Source organism: Spermophilus citellus (genome assembly GCF_964194105.1).
Source record: "Spermophilus citellus genome assembly, chromosome: 15".
Lineage (NCBI taxonomy): Eukaryota > Metazoa > Chordata > Mammalia > Rodentia > Sciuridae > Spermophilus > Spermophilus citellus.
The window spans coordinates 19,509,031-19,531,652 of record NC_138195.1 but is presented as its reverse complement, the minus strand read 5'-3'; the positions used below and the strand labels follow the sequence as shown (position 1 = coordinate 19,531,652).

The window sequence follows — 22,622 nt, the reverse complement described above, 5'->3', positions numbered from 1 at the left end:
AATTAATTCCCAGTAAAGTCCCCACACCTCCCCCCTTTTTAACCCACCTCACTGAGAAGCTGCCTACCCTCTTTCTTGGTTTCATGCCATGGAGCAGCCTGGAAAAGTGACCTCTTCTATTCTGCCATCTTTCAAACCTCAACTGTCTCTTGCTCATCTCAGTATAAATGTTCCATGGGTAATAAAACTTGAAATAATGAAAATCCAAGTTTTCCTCCTTCCAAAACTAACTTGCTCTCCCCTCCCTTCTATATCTTTTAATGGTCACATCATTATTCTAATAATGCAGGTCAGAAATCCCCAAAAAGCTATTGGTTTATTCTCCTTTAGTATTACACCCACTTTAGAACGAGCCACCACTGAGTAATTCTCAATATGCTCATAAAGACCACAGGCCTTTAATGACTCATTTTCCTATTAGTCATCTCCCCTTTTCTAAATTCTCACTTCCTCAGTTTCTATTTCATCGTCTATTAGTTAGACTGCCATCACTATGTCAATATCCTTGCTCTTCCCTGAAACACCAACCTGAATTGCACAGAATGGACTAAACAAGGTGTCTCTTCCTTTTGAGACTATAACAAGGCTGTTGAACAAAACAAATACTGGTGCTGCTTTTTAAATTTATGGCTTCCAGGGGTTGGGGATGTGGCTCAAGTGGTAGTGCGCTCGCCTAGCATGCGTGCGGCCCAGGTTCGGTCCTCAGCACCACATACAAACAAAGATGTTGTGTCCGCCGAAAACTAAAAAAATAAATAAATATTAAAAAATTCTCTCTCTCTCTCTCTCTTAAAAAAAAAAAAACAACAAAACTATGGCTTCCAATCAAAGCCAGGCAAAGCATCTTAAATTTCCTACTCAGCTATCTTCTCTAATTTCTACAATATCTATTTCCAATTGACCCCCTGTTTCTTAAATCTTCAACCCTACCTTACTGAGAATTCTGGAGAAGATAAGTCAGAAAATACCTCAGTGTTTTAGTCAGCTTTTTGCTGCTGTGACTAAAGGATCTGACCAGAACAACTACTGAGGAAGAAACGTTTATTTGAGGGCTCAAGATTTCAGAGGTCTTAGTCCACAGAAGGCCAGCTCAATTCCTCAGGACTGGAGGTGAGGCTGAACATCATGGCGGCAAAGTGTGGCTTAGGGAAGCAGCTCACATTATGGTCATCAGGAAGCAGAGAGAGACTCCATTAGCCAGAAACAAATATATACCCAAAGCCATGACCTGATTCCCACCTCCCCCAGCCACACCCTATCACTTTAGTTACCACTCAATTAATCCCAATCAGGGGATTAAATCACTGATTGGGTTAAGACTCTTAAAATCCAATGATTTCTCCTCTGAACCTTCTTGCATTGTCTCACATGTGTGCTCTGGGGGAACACCTCACATCCAAATCATGATACTGAGCTTCCATTCAGTAATCCAGTTTCTACAAACTAATTTTTGCTTTATTTTTCACCATTACAATATAACAGGGCTGGCTAAACTTATTATCACTCTTTCTTCTGCTATTTTAAAAAGTACACACTTAAAAATCTTACTTGGCTATCAACACAATCTCTAGCCCCTGGCTCTTTTCTACTTCCCCTGAAACAAGAATGCTTAAGCACTGTTAATATCTGCTAACTTGAATCTCTTCACCTTCCAGAATCCTCAATCCTATTTTCATGAATCTCATTCACTACAGTCATCAAGAACTTTACTTTGTCTTATGATGTTCAGCAACAACTGATACTGTTCATCACATTCTCCTACCTGAAACACTCTTTCCTTGTATCCTTAAAAATGGTGCATACTACTGTTTTTCTCATCCCTTTGGTGACTGCGCTTTGTAGGCAGGCTCCTTTCTCATCAGCCCTAAAATATGATTCTCTTCAGAGCTATCTTGGCCCTCTTCTTGTTATGTATTCCCAGGGAAATGCATTCTGCATGGCTTCAGTTATCACTAAAGAACTTTAAACATTTGTCTTCTACTGAGCTTTTATGTCTACCCTAGATATATATAATCAAGGTTTACTATACATCTCCATTTAGATGTCTAAAAGCTACCTCAAACTACATATACAAAAGTAATTCCTTCATCTCTCTCAAGTCCCACCAAATCTTCTTCTGTATTCTTCCATCTCAGGAATTGCTATCATCATCCAATTAGTTATTCAAGTCAGAAACACTGACATTCTTTCACATTCAACCTGCCATGCCATTCTAGAGATTCAACCCTTCTCTATCACAAATCTGTTATCTTTTTATTCTCCACTCTGAGGCCAACATTATCACCTTGATTACTATATTCTACTAAAGGGGCCGGGGCCCCCTCTAATCCCTCTGATTTCAATTTATTTTCCAGTCAGAATAATCTTCCACAGTTCATTCTTTCTGAGAAATCTGCCAGCCTACAACTCCTTGCATTCCCTTAACTACTAAGAGGGATAGGTTTTGAAGCAGTTATGTTTGTGCTATATGGCCCCAACCCTCTAGGCATGGCTAATTAGACCAAGGGTAGATCAATCAGGTTCTCTCTGAGTGGTTTGGAAGTAGAAGGCAAACTCAAAAGGATGTGGGTTAACTTTGTAATTGAAGAAGCAGAGAAGCCACTGTACACAGAAAGAACAATGAAGCAGACACAACAAAGCAAAGACAAGAAGCCATATGCTGGTGGAGAATGTGGGCGTACCTGGTATTAGCCGAAAACCATGCCTGGTTCCTAACTTTTGTCAGGTCTAAGCTATATTTCCTACCCTTGTATATGCTGAACTTTTCTGGATCATGTTCTGTCTTCTGATTTTATTTATAACCAACACCATCTTAACTAAAGTAATCCTTCTAATATGCAAATTAATTTCTAAGTTTCTTTTGCTTAAATCATACCATGGTTCCTTCTGCTCAAGCCTTCATTAGGGATTCCAAAGGCCTGATTGATTTGGCCCTGGCTTCTTCTCTTACTAGAACCTCCTCCCTCTCCAATTCTAGGATGTAAACCACAAAGGACAGTTTTAAATTAATACACGTCACTATCTCTCACCTCCAAGCCGATATAGATTCTTTTAGTTTTATCTCATTTTCTTTTATCTGCAACATACTTCTCCCCACTCACTTTCCCTGGTCAAGACCTACTCATCTGTGAAGTTTCAAGTTCAGTAGTTAGTGCACTCATTTTCTGGGCACTCTTGGCTTTCCTCCATGGAAGCATACGCACTACCCAGAAATGAAAATGCCCAAGTTCCCCATTAGAGTAAAACCTCTGCAAGGACAAAGCGTAAGTGTTTTCTTCACATTTGTGTTCTTCACATTTGTGTTAATTTTTAACAAATTAATCAACTGTCAAATCATTTCGGTTTTACTCTTAATGTCTTGGCAAACTGCCTTTCCTAATACTGCCTGCTTCAAGCTCATTTGTTCTCCAAACCATTTCAAAGATTTTTTTTTTTTTCACTACTCTTCCGGCTTAGTTTACCCCCATCAAATTGAACCTCATTATATTTGCTGCAGCAAGTATGTACTGACTGCAAGAGATGTGTTCTCCTCTGCTCAGTATATTTCTTGAACATATCAAACTTTTCTGCCTTTACACTTCTGTTGCCCTTCTTTGAAATGCCATCCTCCATCATCTCCATGATGATGATTACCTAAGGCCAGAAAATGGTACTTTTCATTGAATTTTTCTATGCTTCTCATGACATTTAGTATCTTTCATATTATACTAAAAGTAACCTATATATCTAGGTAAAATTTTTTTGTCAGCCAAGAAATGTTAAGTTTCCAATTTATAAAAGATAAGACATGTAAAGTAATTCAACATAAGTGAAGCAAATAAATTAATGATCACAAATATATTTTTGTAATAATTGTGGGTACTTAATAAAATTCTATCATGTAGACTTCATATTAGAATGCTTAGACTACCAAGAATTGATGCTGTATTCTGGTTAATGATGTTCTTTAAAAACAACTGACTTGAAATTTATTTTCATTTAACTAAAATGGTCTTATTTTAGTATTGCAATCAATATTAAATTTTCCTTTGTCAGTTTGGTTCTTGGTCCAACATCTTCTAATTCTTCAGTTAAATTTTCAATGTGTGTGTGTGTGTGTGTGTGTGTGTGTGTATATATATATATATATATATATATATATATATTGTATAATATTTGGTGATAATGTAACAGAGAGAATTCAAGAAAGCATGAATTTGTGTGGTGATGTTTGTTTTTAAGCCTGCTACTAAACTGCAATAAAGCACTTCAAATATCCAAACAGCTTCACAATAGTCTATAGATAATATTCAGAGTAAAAATTTACTTTCCAATTCTAAATGATAGTTTTTTCCCAAACTATAAGTCCCAATCCATTGATGGTTCATGAAATCTATTTGGTGAATTAGATTTTTTTAAATAAAATAGAAAAGGAATTATCAGATGCAGATCACGTGGTAATGATAAATATTGTGAAATTTATGCTTCTATACACAAGAATGTGTTCTGGATCACAATGAAAGTTTTTTCCCCATGAAGCATAGTAAAAAACATCAAAATAGCAAACCAATGATATTTAGACAATACGTGTGTATATGTATGTAAATAACTTATTTTCTAAAAATGTGCCTCATTTCCAACTAACAAAAAAAATCGCAGCAGATTAAATATTTAAATTAATCTAGAGTTCTCTTCTTATTACAAAGAACATTCATGTCACTTCAAATCCAAAAAGAAAAAAAAACTATATAAGTTGAATTCTAAAAGAATTTCCTTTCGTCTTCCTTTGTGGACTTTAATTCAGCAAAGACATTCTGAAGTCTACAAAGAATAACATGCTACCTATTAAATGATTACGTATTGTTCCTTCTCATGATTAAATCAGGAAGTGACTGAACAACACAGTATGCAGTTAAGGTTTATTTTATTTTATTTATTTTTTAATTTTTTTTATTGGTTGTTCACAACATTACAAAGCTCTTGACATATCATATTTCATACATTAGATTGAAGTGGGTTATGAACCCCCAATTTTACCCCAAATGCAGATTGCAGAATCACATCGGTTACACATCCACAATTTTACATAATGCCCGATTAGTAATTGTTGTATTCTGCTACCTTTCCTATCCCCTACTATCCCCCCTCCCCTCCCCTCCCATCTTCTCTCTCTACCCCATCTACTGTAATTCATTTCTCTCCTTGTTTATTTTCCCATTCCCCTCACAACCTCTTATATGTAATTTTGTATAGCAATGAGGGTGCAGTTAAGGTTTAAATGAAGTTGACTTAGCAAAGATAATTGTACTCTAATTGTCATGCCACAATTTTAACTCATTACATATGCTCATTCCTTTACAAATGAAAGTCACCTCCTTGTAGTTAATATATCACTCAGGTTATAATAAAAAATGACAAGGAATTCTATTACTTTTTAAAAACACCCTTTTCACAGATTCTTTATAGACATATGAATAATCTTGCATTTCCCTCAAAAGGTAGAATTAGAATCTCCTTGGTTATTAAGAATTGCCAAGGCTTTGGAATTCCCACAAGTAACACTGTATAAATATGGCAATAAAATTGTCAACACATGATGATACAAAAAAAGGAATAAAAATGTCAGTATTATCTAGTCAATGTATAGGATAATTTGTAAAGTGGCTTAACTGGTACAAATTTACTCAGAATCATGAGAAGATGACATTATTTTAAATTTGATGACACAAAATGACATCAAGGTTTAGTCAGAAGTTCTGATGATTTTTGTTTTAACTGTGACAGTACAACCTCAACTTTGAAGATGATGAAGAACATGTACCTAATAACTATTTTCTGATACACTGAAAAAGGACAAAGACTGCACAGCCAAAAAAATAATAGCACAGACATAGAAAAATTACTTACCTTTTAAATACCATTTTATAAATTGTTTAACTTGATTCCTTAAGAAAACTGGAAGACAACCATATTTCTTGTTTTATAGCTTAGCAATAAACAGACCCTTATACAACAAAGAGAAATCAAGGGAGTTTAATGAAGAAAAATACAGTGCTATCTAGTTATAATACAATTAATAACTTGTATAACTTTTAAATTACTTGCCATCTTCCTTTAAATCATCTATATTTTCAAAGTGATTGAAATAATTCATAATTATTACCACAGTTACTAAAACACAGGTTAATATACCTAAACATATATTAACATATCTATTATTACCTAAAAATAATATTAGGTTACAGTTTTTCTGGATAAATCAATTTTTACAGAGTTTGCTATTATTCTCAGGCTGTCAAAGAGATGGTATGTATAGTTGCTCTAATTTGGCAAGAATACTTCTTTATCTTATCCCTTTAAAAAAATTGTCAAAGGGAATAAGTCCTTTGGAATTTTCTGCCTTTAGGAAATGGAAATATTCAACCAGTTGACATAAGAATTAAAAATGATTCTGCCTTTTGTGGAAATAACTGTCTTCTCTTGGTCAAAACAACAACAACAACAACAACAACAACAACAACAACAACAAAAACCAACCCTTTATAACCCAAAGTGGTCCAGGTTCCCTTTCTGGAGACACAAGCATCATTTTCCCAAGAGACTACAAAGACACCTGGAAAGGATTAGGATTTTAAAGTAGTTCTGATATGGATGGATGCAAACACATTGCCTTCCCATTTACTAGTCAATTTATCCTCAGCAACTTATTTAACCCATTTGATTGCTCAAGTTTCTTCATACACGAAACGGCAATATTTCACTTGTCTCCCTGGTTAATGGGAGAATCAAATGAAACAATGTATAGTAAGCAAGAAACTGGCAAATGATAAGCACTTAACCAATCCTAGCTTCCCTTCCTTTTTACTTTGTACCTCGAAACAACCAGCCATAAGTATAAAATATTTCTAAGGAATACAATTTAAGGCTGGGTGCAGTGGTGCATGCCTGTAATCCCAGCGGCTTGGGAGGCTGAGACAGGAGGATCACAAGTTCAAAGCCAGCCTCAGCAAAAGTGAGGTGCTAAGCAACCCAGTGAGACCCTGTCTCTAAATAAAAACAGGGCTGGGGATGTGGCTCAGTGGTTGACTGCCCCTAAGTTTAATCCCCATTATTTCCCCAAACAAAGAATATATTTTAAAAGTTTTTATTTACAGACAAAATCAACATGGACAATGTCAACACTCCTCAAGGATGGTTACAAGCACAACCTGCATTAGTCATTTCATCCTACTCAATACTATGGCCTCAAACACAAGGAAAAAATTAATGCAGTGGGGTTTCTACTCTAAACATGTCTTGTTTACTCATTCAGGTATTTCCTCCCACTGCCTAGTTCAGTGCCAAGTATATAAACACAATAAATACTATTGCTGAACAAAAGGAAACAGTCCATGGTGCCTCAAAACTCCTAGAATAATACCATATCCTAGAACATGGCTCAAAATGACTGAGTCAGTAAGAAAAGCATGAGTTATTAATTGTATGCTTACTATGAGGGACTCTATTACTGGCAGCTGAATTTAAGTCCAAAATAGTCTTTGAAAGCAAATCTTTTAAGAATTCTGGGTTGTGGATGTAGCTCAGTGGCAGAGTGCTTACCTAGAAGTGCCAAGACCTGAGTTCAATCCCTAGTTACACCCCCCCCCAAAAAAAACACTTCACAGTATGCTAATTACTGTCTTAACTTTTGATATGAAGAACATTTCACCTGCTTTTCAGAAGTTTATAAATGGTCAGAAATGTGAGAAAATTTTCCACTGCATATATGTAAAGCACTGGAATAATGGTTCACAGAAGGGCTCATCGGACAATTTAAAAGGAAGCAGCACTCAGCAGAAACCACAGGTAAAACAGGCAAATGTCAATCTGAGTTGCTAAAGTGGTGCACTTGAGCCATCTAGTGGGTAAGAGAAGTGAATGAGAAGAGAAGTGAAGAAAAATATCCTTATTGTCCCAATTTCCTCTGTGAAAACAATAATAAGAAATATGTTTTGGGGAATATGAATTATAATCCATAAAAGACAGTAAAGAACTAAGAGGGTGTTGGTGAGAGATGAGGATAAAATGATGACAAATTTGAGAAGAATTCAGATTTTTATGGATAACTGATTCCAACTTATATTTCTCTTAAAACAATGCAACCATTAGACTACATTTAAGTTTGTAAAAGACATTATAGGAAATAAGATTCCCCACCAACAAAAAGGTCTGAAGAAGGCTGCAGAATGCAAAACAAAACAAGAAGTCAGTTGCTAGTGGGAGAAAAGGGAAATGGGACTAGTAGAGTGAGTTTATAGAGTGGGGACTCACAGCCAGTACAGTAAGGGTTGTGGAAACCCCAGATTACCTAGAACCTTGCTCCCTGTAGGGATGATGGCAAACTGAAGAAGCTAGAGGTCCTGAGGAAATACAGAAGACTTAAATTCAACTCTTAAATCCTCTAAAGAGGATTAAAATTCTACAAAGTACTCAAATCAACCTTGTTGCTTTTAAAAGTCAGAAAGTGAAGTACGAAAATTTTACAAGCCACAAATTACTTGAATAGTGTGATAAAATTCACTCAAATTCTGGAGCACATTTTTCTCATTCATAAAACTATGGTCTTGGAATGTAAAGTTATGAGTGAAATCTCTAAAACTTACAGGTTTTAGACACCCCCCACAAAGCCAGAGGAGTCAATAAAAAGAAAACGTGTTGTGTTCGATGTTTTCCATTAATTCATATATATAGTGTTGCAGTTCTAAAGAGGAAGTAAGATCCTAACCCCAAAGAACACAAAAAGTAGGCAGTTTATTTTAAGGCATGGAAAAACAAAGTTTAGCAAAATGCTCAAAATATGCAATTCTCAAAATTCTATGAGGCTAAGAATTTAGTCTGAAAAACGTAACTTTAGCTTATTATCATTCTTTGTGAGATTCATTATGTAGAAGAGTAAGAGGGGAGAGGAGAAGGGAATGAAGATATAAAAAGTAGAAGGTATAGAGGCAAAACCAGCAATTATAAAAAAAGTTACCAGTCTATTTTGCTGGGCAAACAAGGTTTCACAAAAAATTCTGCTGGAAATAAGGTTAAAATGGTAGGATAAATTTATTTTCTGCTGAGGAGAACCATCTGAGGAATACAAAAGGCAAGTGAAACTGGCCAGGTCAATGGAAATGAAGAAAGACTTGAGAAGCATTGAAAACAATCAATAGGAGTTGCTAAACCAACTGAATACTAGCAATAAAAAAAGAAGCTAAAATTAAAGAAATTATGTATATGCCAGGAAGACTAGTTATATTATTAACTCAAGGAGAAAACATACTTACTATGTCATGTACATTATCATTTTACATATGAATTGGTAAGATGAAAGATGCAGGCTAAGGAGAGGGTACCTTAGGGATGACCTACATTTAAGCTTGCTTTTATTCTCAAAGCGAAAAGAAGGAATAAACAAATGAGGGAGGGCGGAAGAAATGCATAGCAACAGCCATTAGGGAAAGAAGGAAAATTTGGAAAAGTATATTATAAGAGTATGAAGTTTGTAGTGCATAGTGATAAAAACCATATTGGCTTGAAAGCCGAAAGGGTGATAAAAGTGTTGATATTTATAACATATTTTCTTTTTTAAAAGTAGAAGCAATATTCTATATGCAATGGAAAAAGCATTTAAGAATTCGTGTTCAGCAGCTTCTGTTTTACACTGGAAAAGGGGAGAAGGTCCTGTGGATAAGAGACTGGGGAGTCGGGAATGAAGAGCCTGGGAACATGAGGGAAATGAAAACATGATAAAATAAAGTTCAATGGTGATCATAAATCAACTACCAAGCAACACAGGAAAAATAGAAAGATTAAAATAGTGGTTTCCAACATGTTAATTTTGAGATTCTAGCAATGATCACATGGTGGCTTCCAACAGTTTTGCAAATACTGAAGAAGAAAAAAAAGTCCAGATTCCTTGATAGAAATCACCTATAAAAGGAGTTAGCTGACATAATTTCCATAGTGATCAATTCAGGCCTTTCCTTTTGATCTCATTTTGGTTATTTTATCTTTTTTTAAAGCAATCACTTTATCAAAATTATAGATTATCTGGTGTAGAAATGTACAAAGAATTCATTTTGTGAAATTTATCATGTAATATTAAGTATATACATACACTTTGAAAAAGAATGAACATCAGTGCAATCATTACTAATTGAGAGTGCCTTAAAATTCCTCCCTGTTTTAGTGAGCTTTGTGTTGCTGTGAACAACATACTCAACAAGTACAAATTAGAGGGGAAAAGTGTGTTTTGGCTCACAGTTTCAGAGGTTCAGTCCATGGTTGGCCAACTCCATAGGTTTGGGCCCCAAATGAGGCAGAACATAATAGTATAAGTACAGGGCAGAGGAAAGCATCTCAGGACATGACATCCAGGAAGCAGGAAGAGCTCTATCCACCAGGGACAAAATATAAACCACAAAGGCATGCTCCCAGTGATCTATTCCTCCAGCTACATCCTACCTACTTATAGTTACCACCCAGTTAATCCATTCAAGTGGATTAATTCACTGATTAGGGTACAGCTCTCATAATTTAATCATTTTACCTCTGAACATTCTCACATTGCCTCACACATGAGCTTTTGGGGGATAACACATTTCCAAACATAACATCCCCAAACATCACCTCATATCACACATGCAAGGTAGCTTCGTTAACCTAACATTTTTGAAAACCACTGCCTTTCTTTTCTTTATAGCTTCACAATCTAGGTAATGATTCCAGTGATATTTTTTGGTCTTGCCTCTTACTGAACTTCATACCAAAAAAAAAAAAAAAAAAAAAAAAAAAAACAAAACCACAGCACACATATCCTCCAATGGTTTGCTTCTTTCATTTGATTTTTATGATTGCATGTGCATTTGTCTGTGACTGTAGTTCATGAATTATTCTTGTGGAATAGTATTCCTGTAAATGATTATACCAGTTTCTTTTTAATATTTACTTGCAGTTGGACACAATACCTTTATTTTATTTATTTTTATGTGGTGCTAAGGATAGAACTCAGGTCCTTGAACATACTAGGTGAGCACTGAACTGCTGAGCCACAACCTCAGCCCCTATACCACAGTTTTTTACAAATATAATATACTGTTGCAGGATTTAGGCTGTTTCCAATTTGGGGCTATGATGAAAAGTGCTACTCTGAACATCCTGGCAGACATATCCTATAGACATTTGCTTACACTTTAGGGTTTTTAACAATTTTCTAGAAAACTGAAGAGTTGACTTCTGGTTCCAGGATAAGCACACATTTCATTTTATTAGGTAATACAAAATTAGTTTCCAATGGTAATACCAACTCTTGGAACTGAGAGACTTTAAGAAATAGTACAATAATATCCCTGTTTTAATTAGTACTTCCTCTAAATACTAATGAGCTTCTTGGGCCTCTTTCCTGTTTACTTCTCCACCTCTCAATCATCCCTCCCATCCTTCTTTGTAGAGGCTAGCTCTAAACTTGTGATCCTCCTGCACAGCCTCAGCAGCCACTGGGATTACAGGCGAGGGCCACCATGACCAGCCAGTTTTCCCTTTTTTTAAAAGTTTTTTTTTTTTTTTCTAGTTGATTTGTTCTTTACACATTCTTGATAAAAGGCCTTTCTTGGTTATATGCTTGAAATACCTTCACCTAGTTCCAGGCTTCTTGTGTCAATTTCTCAAACAATGTAGCAGAACTGATTGGTCCCTTTCTTCACGCTCAGTACTATGTCTTAATCTTTCTCTTTTCCAAATCATGGAAAATATGCTCTTATTTCATACTTTGTAAGTGTTACCTTTTACACAAAGGACTTTATTCATCCTGGAATTGATTTTTGTTCAGTTTGAAGAAGGCCTAATATAATTTTTTTCATATGTAAATCTGATTACCTGGGTACAATTAACTACCCTTAGTGGTCTGCAGTGGTATTGTGTCATTTGTGAGTATTCATATATGCAGAGGATGGATGGTTCCAGGCATTTTACTCTTCCCATTGTCTATTTTCAACCCAATTTCAATATCAAAGTGTTTTAATTATTTGCATTTTATGTCTTGATATCTGATAAGAAAACTGTGGATACAGACAAGAAAAATAAATAACGCAAAGAACTTAAACCACCAGAACAACCAAAGTTTATAAAATATTTGATCACCAGCACCAAAAGATATAGAAAATAAAAATTAAAGGTTAAAGAAGCTATGTGTTACAAGCTTTAAAAAGTGACAAAACTAAATATATCTGAACTGGAACCATAAATTATGAACAGAAAATTACTAAAGGTGACAGCTGGGATTAAATTAATGGGGGAAAAGCCATACACACATTAAAATTTGTGGGGTACACAGAAGAGAAACAGGGAAGACGTGGATGTGAAACAGATAACACGTCCCGATCTCTTCATAACATGGAAAAAGAGGCAGTGAATAAAAGCAGAATTGAGAGCGGGGAGACAAAATAAATGCTCTAAGACTTGACACTACATAGTCTGACACCTGGAGAGACTAGAAGATAGGTTACCAGAGGAGAAAATAAAACTTAAGAGTGCTCTAACTCAAACTTGGGGACAGGGGACATCAGAGAGAAGGGAAAGGGGACATTTTCTCAAACTCATATAGTAGCATCCCCTCCTCCACAGAAAATCTTAATTAAGCCTTTCCAGAAATCCACACAATTATCTTAGGACCATCAGCAAAAGAATCTCTACAAAAGAGTTTAAGGAAGTTAAGCTTCCTATTTCCTGTTGCTCTATCTTACTTGGCCACCTGCCTAGAAGAGATCAGCACTCCAGGTGCTGAACACTCTTTTACTAGTTTTTCACATTTATGGACTACTGGTGTTGTAACAATATAGAATAGTTTGTAAAAGTTTTCAAGTGGGAAGTGTGTTTGCCAATGCAAAGTGTGAGAAGAAAGAGAGATGAATCTTTAAGGAAGCCTCTGACCTTGGGCTGGAGCTTCACAGAAATGTTTACATTTCAAAGAGAAGATGTTACTAATTAGGCTCCATGATAACTGGCAGGGGGAGGGAAAAAAGGGAGAAGAAGCTCTCCCCTTCTCAGTGCTGTCCTTGAAGAGTTAACGTGCCCAGAACAGTAGAAGAAAAAGCTGTTTTTGTGTGAACTTTGCAGACTGTGAACTTCTGAGTCCCTCCCCCTACACACTGGATATAAAGTTCTGAAACTGTCTGAACTCTGGGTTCAGGGGGATTGATTGATTACAGTGAAAATTTTTCCCTCTGAATATGGCTGCAGCCAAATAAATCTGCTTCTTGCTAATTCTTTGGTGTCTGACCTCATCTGGTCCTACAACACCCATTTAAAAACTATTGGAAAACTGTTGAAAAGACAGACAAAATTTAAATTACAAGAAGGTGACCTAAAACAGCATGAACCACAAAAACAAAGGGGAGGGGAAGCAACAATCTTGTGGAACCCACAGGCAACCCTCTTAAATTGGCAGGGGCTCTTCCCACACCCAGAGCTGCAAATTAAACCCAAGGGAAGCCCCCTGCAGTGGGCCCTCTTAAGAATATGGCTAGAAAGACCTCTCTGTCCCTCTCACTGCGAACATGGGGACAGAGTGGGCTGATGGGGACCTTGGCCTGGAAAGAGCACATCTAGCTCTGCTTAGCCTCTGCCACCCAGGCAAGGGTGAAAAGCTCTGCACAGGCTTGCTTGACTCAAACAGGTTACAATAGAAGCAACTTTGGCCCCAAAGGAAAGCTGATTCACCAGGCCAGCCACTGGCACTGGGGGAAGACACTGCAGGAAGCCTAGAGACAGTACTCAGGACTGCAGCACCATACCAGGAGGCAAACTGCCTGAATATCCAGTGACATACAGACAACAGGAAATTGCTAGAAGCTTCTCAACAGAAAGGACTGGACGCCAGCCTTAGTAAGTGTACAGCCTAAACAGTGCAACTGGCAAGTGACATGGCATTATTTGGATATTTGTAGGACAATGCATCAGACCTATTAAGCAAAGGGAATTAACACCCACCATTCACAACCTGGGACAGCGGAAACTATAGAATCCAGTTGAATCATCAGAGACCCTGCACTACAGCACCTTAGAGTGGAGGCAGCCAGGGAAATACTACTGAACTACAGAACACCTGTGGAAAACCAACAACCAGTGTTCCCGCACACACAGACAGCTGCCAGATCTTCCCTACCATGAAAAGAATCTAGCAGAGGGGAACAGGTACACCAGTGATAAGGGGCATCTTGAATCTTGAATTCTGTAATAGGCTACAATAGAATCAGCTAACTCATAACATTGCATCCTCCAAGATTATAAACAACTCTAACGTCAACTTAGATCATATAAATAACTCCTTAACTTGAATGGTAATTGTAACTCAATAGCCAATGTTGTACCTCCAATCCACCTGAAAGTATTTCATCTAGTGGTTTAAAGCATTAACTGGAAACTCCCAATTTTTGTTTTCCTAGCTCTAGTTTATACCTGCTTTTCTTACCCCCTACTCATCCTCTTACACTATCCACTAGGGCCTCAAATACCACCCATTCATCTATTTCTTCTCTCTCCTTTCTCTTTCACGCTCTCTTTCTTTCCTTCTTTTTCCCTTCCCCATTTGCCAAAACATTGTTCCTCCCCACCTTTAATACTCACTTAAGGTTTTAGTAAGTTTACTAAATTTAACTACTAGATTGTTTGACTTGTCCCAGAACTCTTATTGTAGGCTTATACCTGAATTTGAGGACCCAAAGAAAACAACTGAAACAAGTTTTTGTTCTTGCAATATTGAATAGTACAAGGCCTGGCTCAGAAGTGATTATAGTAAATAGGGCTCCAATGGTATTTCTTATAGTGGAGCTGATACTGGGATGAGAAGAGGTCACAAATTGAATTAAAATACCATTATCTAGATCCACCCACCCCAAGGCTCTTAAGAAAAAGAAATTCACTTAGTAGTCTATCACTTAAAAAGTCAGAACTATACTGGTAGGTGGGCAGACATACAAACAATATGAAAAAGCAAAGGAACAAACCATCCCAAACAACAAAGAATACCTCAACAACAGATTCCACTGACACCACAGTGAAGGAAGTATCAGAAAAGGAATTCAGAAAACTCATAAATTGTTCTATGAGCTAAAAGATGATATAAGTGAAATCAGAAAGAAAATATAGGAAGTGCAAGATCACTTCAATAAAGAGAATCAAACAAAATCCTTGAAATGAAGGAATCAATATATCAAATTAAAAATTCAATGGCAAGCATCACTAATAGATTAGACCACTTTGAAGACAGACTTTTCTGGCCTTGAAGACACAGTATATAATCTTGAAAATATAGTTGAACATAGAGAAAAGATGTTAAGAGACCATAAACAGAATATTCAAGAAATCTGGGATAATATTAAAAGGCCAAATTTAAGATTCATTGGGATAGATAAAGCCTCTGAAAACACATTCTAAAGGAAAGCATAATTTTTTCAATGAAATAATATCAGAAAAATTCCCAAACCTTAATAATGAAATGGAAATTTAAATATAGGACTTCAATTACTCAAAAATCAGATCCACTCCAAGACATTGTTATGCAAACGCCTAACTCATAAAATAAGGTAAGAATTTTAGGATCTGAAACTGGGCATATTTTACAAGTAAACCAATCTGGATTTCAACTGCTTTCTCAATCCAGACACTAATAGTGAAGTGGGCTTGGAATAATATATACCAAACTTTGGAAGACAGTGGATGCCAACCAAGAATACTAAGAAAATTAAGCTTAAAAGATGAAGGTGAAATAAGAACCTTCCATGATAAACAAAAGCTAAAAGATTTCATAACTAGAAAGCCTACACTACCCTAAGATACCATCTCACTCCAGTAAGATTGGCAGCCACTATGAAGTCAAACAACAACAAGTGCTGGCGAGGATGTGGAGAAAAGGGTACACTTGTACATTGCTGGTGGGACTGCAAATTGGTGCGGTCAATTTGGAAAGCAGTTTGGAGATTCCTGGGAAAGCTGGGAATGGAACCACCATTTGACCCTGCCATTGCCCTTCTCGGACTATTCCCTGAAGACCTTAAAAGAGCATGCTACAGGGATACTGCCACATCGATGCTCATAGCAGCACAATTCACAATAGCTAGACTGTGGAACCAACCCAGATGCCCTTCAATAGATGAATGGATAAAAAAATGTGGCATCTATACACAATGGAGTACTATGCAGCAATAAAAAATGACAAAATCATAGAATTTGTAGGGAAATGGATGGCACTAGAGCAGATTATGCTTAGTGAAGCTAGCCAATCCCTAAAAAACAAATGCCAAATGTCTTCTTTGATATAATGAGAGCAACTATGAACAGAGCAGGGAGGAAGAGTAGGAAGAAAAGATTAACATTAAACAGAGACATGAGATGGGAGGGAAAGGGAGAGAAAAGGGAAATTGCATGGAAATGAAGGGAGACCCTCATTGCTATACAAAATTACATATAAGAGGTTGTGAGGGGAATGGGAAAATAAACAAGGAAAGAAATGAATTACAGTAGATGGGGTAGAGAGAGAAGATGTGAGGGGAAGGGAGGGGAGGGGGGATAGTAGGGGATAGGAAAGGTAGCAGAATACAACAATTACTAATAGGGCATTATGTAAAATTGTGGATGTGTAACCGACGTGATTCTGCAATCTGCATTTGGGGTAAAATTGGGGGTTCATAACCCACTTCAATCTAATGTATGAAATATGATATGTCAAGAGCTTTGTAATGTTGTGAACAACCAATAAAAAAAAAAGAAAGCCTACACTATAAAACACTCGATAATATTTCATGAAGAAAAAATGAAAAATAAAAATGAAAACATTGCTAAAGGCATTATACTAGAATAGTAGTCAAAGGAGAATCAAATCCAATTTAAACACTAGAAATAAATCAAACTGGCAGGAATTAAAAATCATCTCTCAATAATAACACTGAATGTAAATGGTCTAAACTTTCAATCAAAAGACATAGGCTGAAAGACTGGATTTAAAAATAAGCCCCCAAAATATGCTCTCTGCAAGAGACTCACCTCATAAGCAAAGACATATACAGATTGAAAGTGAAAGGATGGGAAAAAACATACCACTCACCTGGATCTCGCAAACAAGTAGAGGTTACCATTCTCATATCAGATAAAGTAGACTTCAAGCTAAAATTAATCAGAAGAGAAAAGATCATTTCATGCTGCTTAAGGGAACCATACAACAACAAGATATAAATGTCATAAATACTTATGCCCCAAACAATGGAGTATCTACATACATCAAACCATTCTCAAAATTAAGAATCAAACAGACTACAGTACAATAATAGTGGGTGACTTTAACACCTCTCTCTCATCACTGAATAGATGATCTAAACAAAAACAAAGTAAAGATTCTTTAGAACTAAAAAATAAATAATTCTGCCCTAATAGACATCAACAGGCATTTAGAGTATTTCATCCATCACAACAACTGAATCCATTTTCTTCTCAGCAGCACATGGAACATTTTCCAAAATAGACTATATTTTAGACACAAAGCAAATCTAAGCAAATACAAAGAGAAGAGAAGAGAAGAGAAGAGGAGAGAGAGAGAGAGAGAGATAGATAGATAATACCTTGCATTCTATCAGATCATAATGGAATGAAATTAGAAATCAACAATAAGATAATAAAAAATAGAAACCACTTTAACACCTGGAGTTAAAGAGTATATTTTTGAATAATGAATGGAGAGCAGAAAAAATCAGGGAAGAAATTTAAAAAAATACTGAGGTAAATGAGAACTATAATAATACAATGTATCAAAATCTGTGGGACATTATGAAAACAGTTCTAAGAGGAAAGTTCACAGCACTGAACTCATACATTAAAAGAATGGAAAGATACCAAATAAATCAACTAACATTACATTTCAAGGGCTTAGAAAAAGAACAAACCAACACCAAAATCAGGAAGAAGACAGGAACTTATTAAAATAAGAGCCAAAATCAATGAAACTGAGATTTAAAAAAGCAACACAAAAGATTAATGAAACAGAGTTGTTTTTTATTTTTGAAAGGATAAACAAAATTGAAAAGCCCTTAGCCAAACTAACTATAAGAGAGAAAAACTCAAATTATCAAAATCCGAGATGCAAAAGAAAATATCATCGAACACACTACTGAAATCAAAAGGGCAACATGAAATTAGTTTGAAAATCTATATTCCAATGAGCTAGAAAAGCTTAATGATATGGACAAATTCTCCTAGACATAGAACCTACCCAAGTAGAACCAGGAGGACATAGAAAATTTAAACAGATCAATTTCTATTAATGAAATTGAAGCAGCCATCAAAAACCTTCCATCAACAAAAAGCCCACGACTAAATGGTTTCTTAGCTGAGTTCTACCAGATCCTCAAGGAACTAATACTAATTTTCTTCAAGTTATTCCATGAAATAGAAAATGAGGGAACTCTGTCAAACACATTATACAAAGGCAGTATCACCCTGATACCAAAATCAGACAAAGACACATGGAGGAGAAAAAACTTCAGATTAATATTCTTGATGAGTGTAGATGCAAAAATTCTTCATAAAATACTGGCGAACTGCATACAAAAACACATTTTTTAAAAAAGTGCACCAGGGGCTGGGGATGTGGCTCAAGCGGTAGCGCGCTCGCCTCGCATGCGTGCGGCCCGGGTTCGATCCTCAGCACCACATACCAACAAAGATGTTGTGTCTGCCGAGAACTAAAAAAATAAATATTAAAAATTCTCTCTCTCTCTCACACTCTCTCTCCTCTCTCTCTTTCTGTAAAAAAATAAATAAATAATAATAAAAAAAGTGTGCCATGATCAACTGGGATTCATCCCAGGAATGCAAGGTTGGTTCAACATAAGGAGATCAATAAATGTAATCACCACATGACTAGACTTCAAGATAAGAATCACATAAACATTTGATGAAGTAGAATACCCATTCATGTTTAAAACACTAGAAAAACTAGAGATAGAAGGAACTTACTTCAACATTGTAAAGGTCATATGTAGAAAGTGAAGGCCAACATTATTCTGAATTGAGAAAAACAAAGTACTTCCTCTAAAAACAGGAACAGGACAAGGATGCCCACTTTCACCACTCCTATTCAATACAGTTCTTAAAACTCTGCCAGAGCATTTAGACAAGAGAAGGAAATTAAAGGGATACAAATAAGAAGAACTCAAATTACATGTATTTGCTGATGGCATGACCCTATAATTAGAAGACCCAAAAAAACTCCATCAGAAGACTTCTAGAGCTCATAAATGAATTCAGCAAAGTAGCAGGATACAAAATCAACACCCATAAATCAATCATGTTCCTATACTCCAATGATTAATCAGCTGAAAGAAAAATTAAGAAGACAATCCCATTCACAATGGCCATAACAACAACAACAAAAAAAAAAACCACACTTGGGAATCAATCTAATAAAGTGGCAAAGGACCTCTACAATGAAAAATAAGAACACTAAAAAAGAAACTGAAGAAGACCTCAGAAGATATAATGACCTCCCATGTTCTTGGATAAACAGGATTAATATTATCAAAATATTAACATAAAAATGGCCATACTACCAAAAGTGCTATACAGATCCAATGCAATTCCCATCAAAATTCCAATGGTGTTCTTCACAGAAATATAAAAAGCAGTCATTAAATTCGTTTAGAAAAATAAGAAACAGAATAGTCAAAGCAATTGCTGGAGTGCAAAGCAAAGCAGGAGGAATCACGAAACCAGACTTAAATTATACTAGAGATATAGTAACAAAAACAGCCTGGTACTAGCAATAAAATGGGCAGGAAGACCAAGGAAACAGAAGACACAGAGATAAGCCCACATAAATACAGTTATCTCATACTAAACAAAGGTTCCAAAAACACATGTTATAAAAAACATAGCCTCTTTAACAAATCATGCTGGGAAAACTGGAAATCCCTATGTAGTATAATAAAATTGCACAAAACTCAACTCAAAGTGGATCAAAAACCTAGGCATTAGACCAGAAACCCTTCACCTGCTAGAAGAAAATGCAGGCCTAACACTTAAACATGTTGGCTCAGGAACTGACTTCCTTTTTTTTTTTTTTTTTTTTAAAGAGAGAGAGAGAGAGAGAGAGAGAGAGAGAGAGAGAATTTTTAATATTTATTTTTTAGTTATCGGCGGACACAACATCTTTGTTTGTATGTCGTGCTGAGAATCGAATCCGGGCCGCACGCATGCCAGGCGAGCTCGCTACCGCTTGAGCCACATCCCCAGCCCAGGAACTGACTTCCTTAATAAGACCCCTAAAGCACAAGAAGTAAAACTAAAAATCAATAAATGAAATGCCATAAAATTAAAAAGCTCCCTCACAGCAAAGGAAACAATTGAAAGCGTGAAGAGAGAACCTACAGAATGGGAGAAACTTTTTGCTACCTGCTCTGCAAATAGGGCATTAATATCCAGGACATAAAAAGAGCTCAAAAATGTAACACATAACCCCCCCCCCCCCCAAAAAAAAACAATTAATAAATGAGCAGAGGAACTAAAAAACACTTCACACAATAAATAGCATTGGTCAGCAAATGTATGAAAAAATGTTCAACATCTCTGGCAATTAAAAAAGTTCATATTAAAACTACACTCAGAGAGTTCATCTCACTCCAGTCAAGAATGGCAACAATCAAGAATACCAATAACAATACACGTTGGTGAGGATGTGGGGGAAAATTTACATTCATACATTGCTAATGGGCTGCAATTGGTACAACCACTCTAGAAAGCACTATGGAGAGTCCTCAAAATAGCTGGAATGGAAAACCATTTGATCCAGTTATCCAATTCCTCCGTATATATCCAAAGGAGTTAAAATCAGCATACAACAGTGACCCAGCCACAGAAATGTTTATAGCAGCTCAGTTCACAATAGCGAAGCTATGCAACCAACCTCAGTGCCCTTCAACAGATGAATGGATAAAGAAAATATGGTATATATACACAATGGAATATTACTCAGCCGAAAAAAGAATGACTTTATGACATTTACCAGAAAAAGAATGAATCTGGACATTATTTGTCCATTATTCATTATAATGAATCTGGACTTATACTAAGTGAAATATGCCAATCCCCCAAAACCAAAGGTTGAATGTTCTGGTAGGTGCATGTTAACATACAACAAGGGTGGGGTATGAACAGAAGTTCAGTAAATTAGACAAAGGGGAATGGAAGGAAGGGAGTGAGGATAAGAAAGACAGTAGAATGATTCTCACATAATTCTCTTCTGTACATTTATGAATACATCACAGTGAATCTCCACATCCTCTAAAAATCACAAGACTAAGACCCTAATTAGAATAAGATGTACCCCATGCTTGTATAAATAAGTCACATTATATTCTACTATCATATATAACTAAGAAGAATAAAAATTTTTTAAAAAGTTGGTAAAAAATTAAAAAATACAATGTTAAAAGACATGTGAAAATCATATATGAAATTCAAATTTCAGTGTCCATAAATAGTTGGGTAGGAAAGAGAGAAGTAGAAGAAGATCTTAGAAGATGGAAAAATATACCTTGTTCATGGATAGGCAGAACTAACATTATCAAAATGGCGATATTACCAAAAGTTCTCTATAGGTTTAATGCAATACCAATCAAAATCCCAATGGCATTTCTTTTAGAAATAGATAAAGCAATCATGAAATTCATATGGAAAAATAAAAGACCCAGAATAGCAAAAGCAATTCTAAGCAGGAAGTGTGAATCAGGCGGTATAGCGATACCAGATTTCAAACTATATTACAGAGCAATAGTGACAAAAACAGCATGGTACTGGTACCAAAACAGGTGGGTGGACCAATGGTATAGAATAGAGGACACAGAGACTACTCCACAAAGTTACAACTATCTTATATTTGATAAAGGGGCTAAAAGCATGCAATGGAGGAAGGATAGCATCTTCAACAAATGGTGCTGGGAAAACTGGAAATCCATATGCAACAAAATGAAACTGAATCCCTTTCTCTCGCCATGCACAAAAGTTAACTCAAAATGGATCAAGGAGCTTGATATCAAATCAGAGACTCTGCGTCTCATAGAAGAAAAAGTTGGCTCCGATCTACATATTGTGGGGTCGGGCTCCAAATTCCTTAATTGGACACCCATAGCACAAGAGTTAATAACAAGAATCAACAAATGGGACTTACTTAAACTAAAAAGTTTTTTCTCAGCAAGAGAAACAATAAGAGAGGTAAATAGGGAGCCTACATCCTGGGAACAAATTTTTACTCCTCACACTTCAGATAGAGCCCTAATATCCAGAGTATACAAAGAACTCAAAAAATTAGACAATAAGAAAACAAATAACCCAATCAACAAATGGGCCAAGGACCTGAACAGACACTTCTCAGAGGAGGATATACAATCAATCAACAAGTACATGAAAAAATGCTCACCATCTCTAGCAGTCAGAGAAATGCAAATCAAAACCACCCTAAGATACCATCTCACTCCAGTAAGATTGGCAGCCACTATGAAGTCAAACAACAAGTGCTGGCGAGGATGTGGAGAAAAGGGTACACTTGTACATTGCTGGTGGGACTGCAAATTGGTGCA

At 36.1% G+C, this 22,622-nt stretch overlaps 1 protein-coding gene across 4 annotated transcripts in view; it reads right to left on the bottom strand.

Moving 5' to 3' along the window:
• MAPK8 (mitogen-activated protein kinase 8) overlaps positions 1 to 22,622 on the bottom strand; it is a 132,473-nt gene that overhangs the window by 65,193 nt on the left and 44,658 nt on the right. Inside the window, exon 2 of one of the 4 annotated variants that reach the window (XM_081267488.1) lies at positions 17,102 to 17,160. The exons of the other annotated variants lie outside the window; for them this stretch is intronic. The gene's annotated coding sequence lies outside the window, so the exon portion shown is untranslated. The remainder of the gene's footprint in view (positions 1 to 17,101; positions 17,161 to 22,622) is intronic. 4 annotated transcript variants of the gene reach the window in all.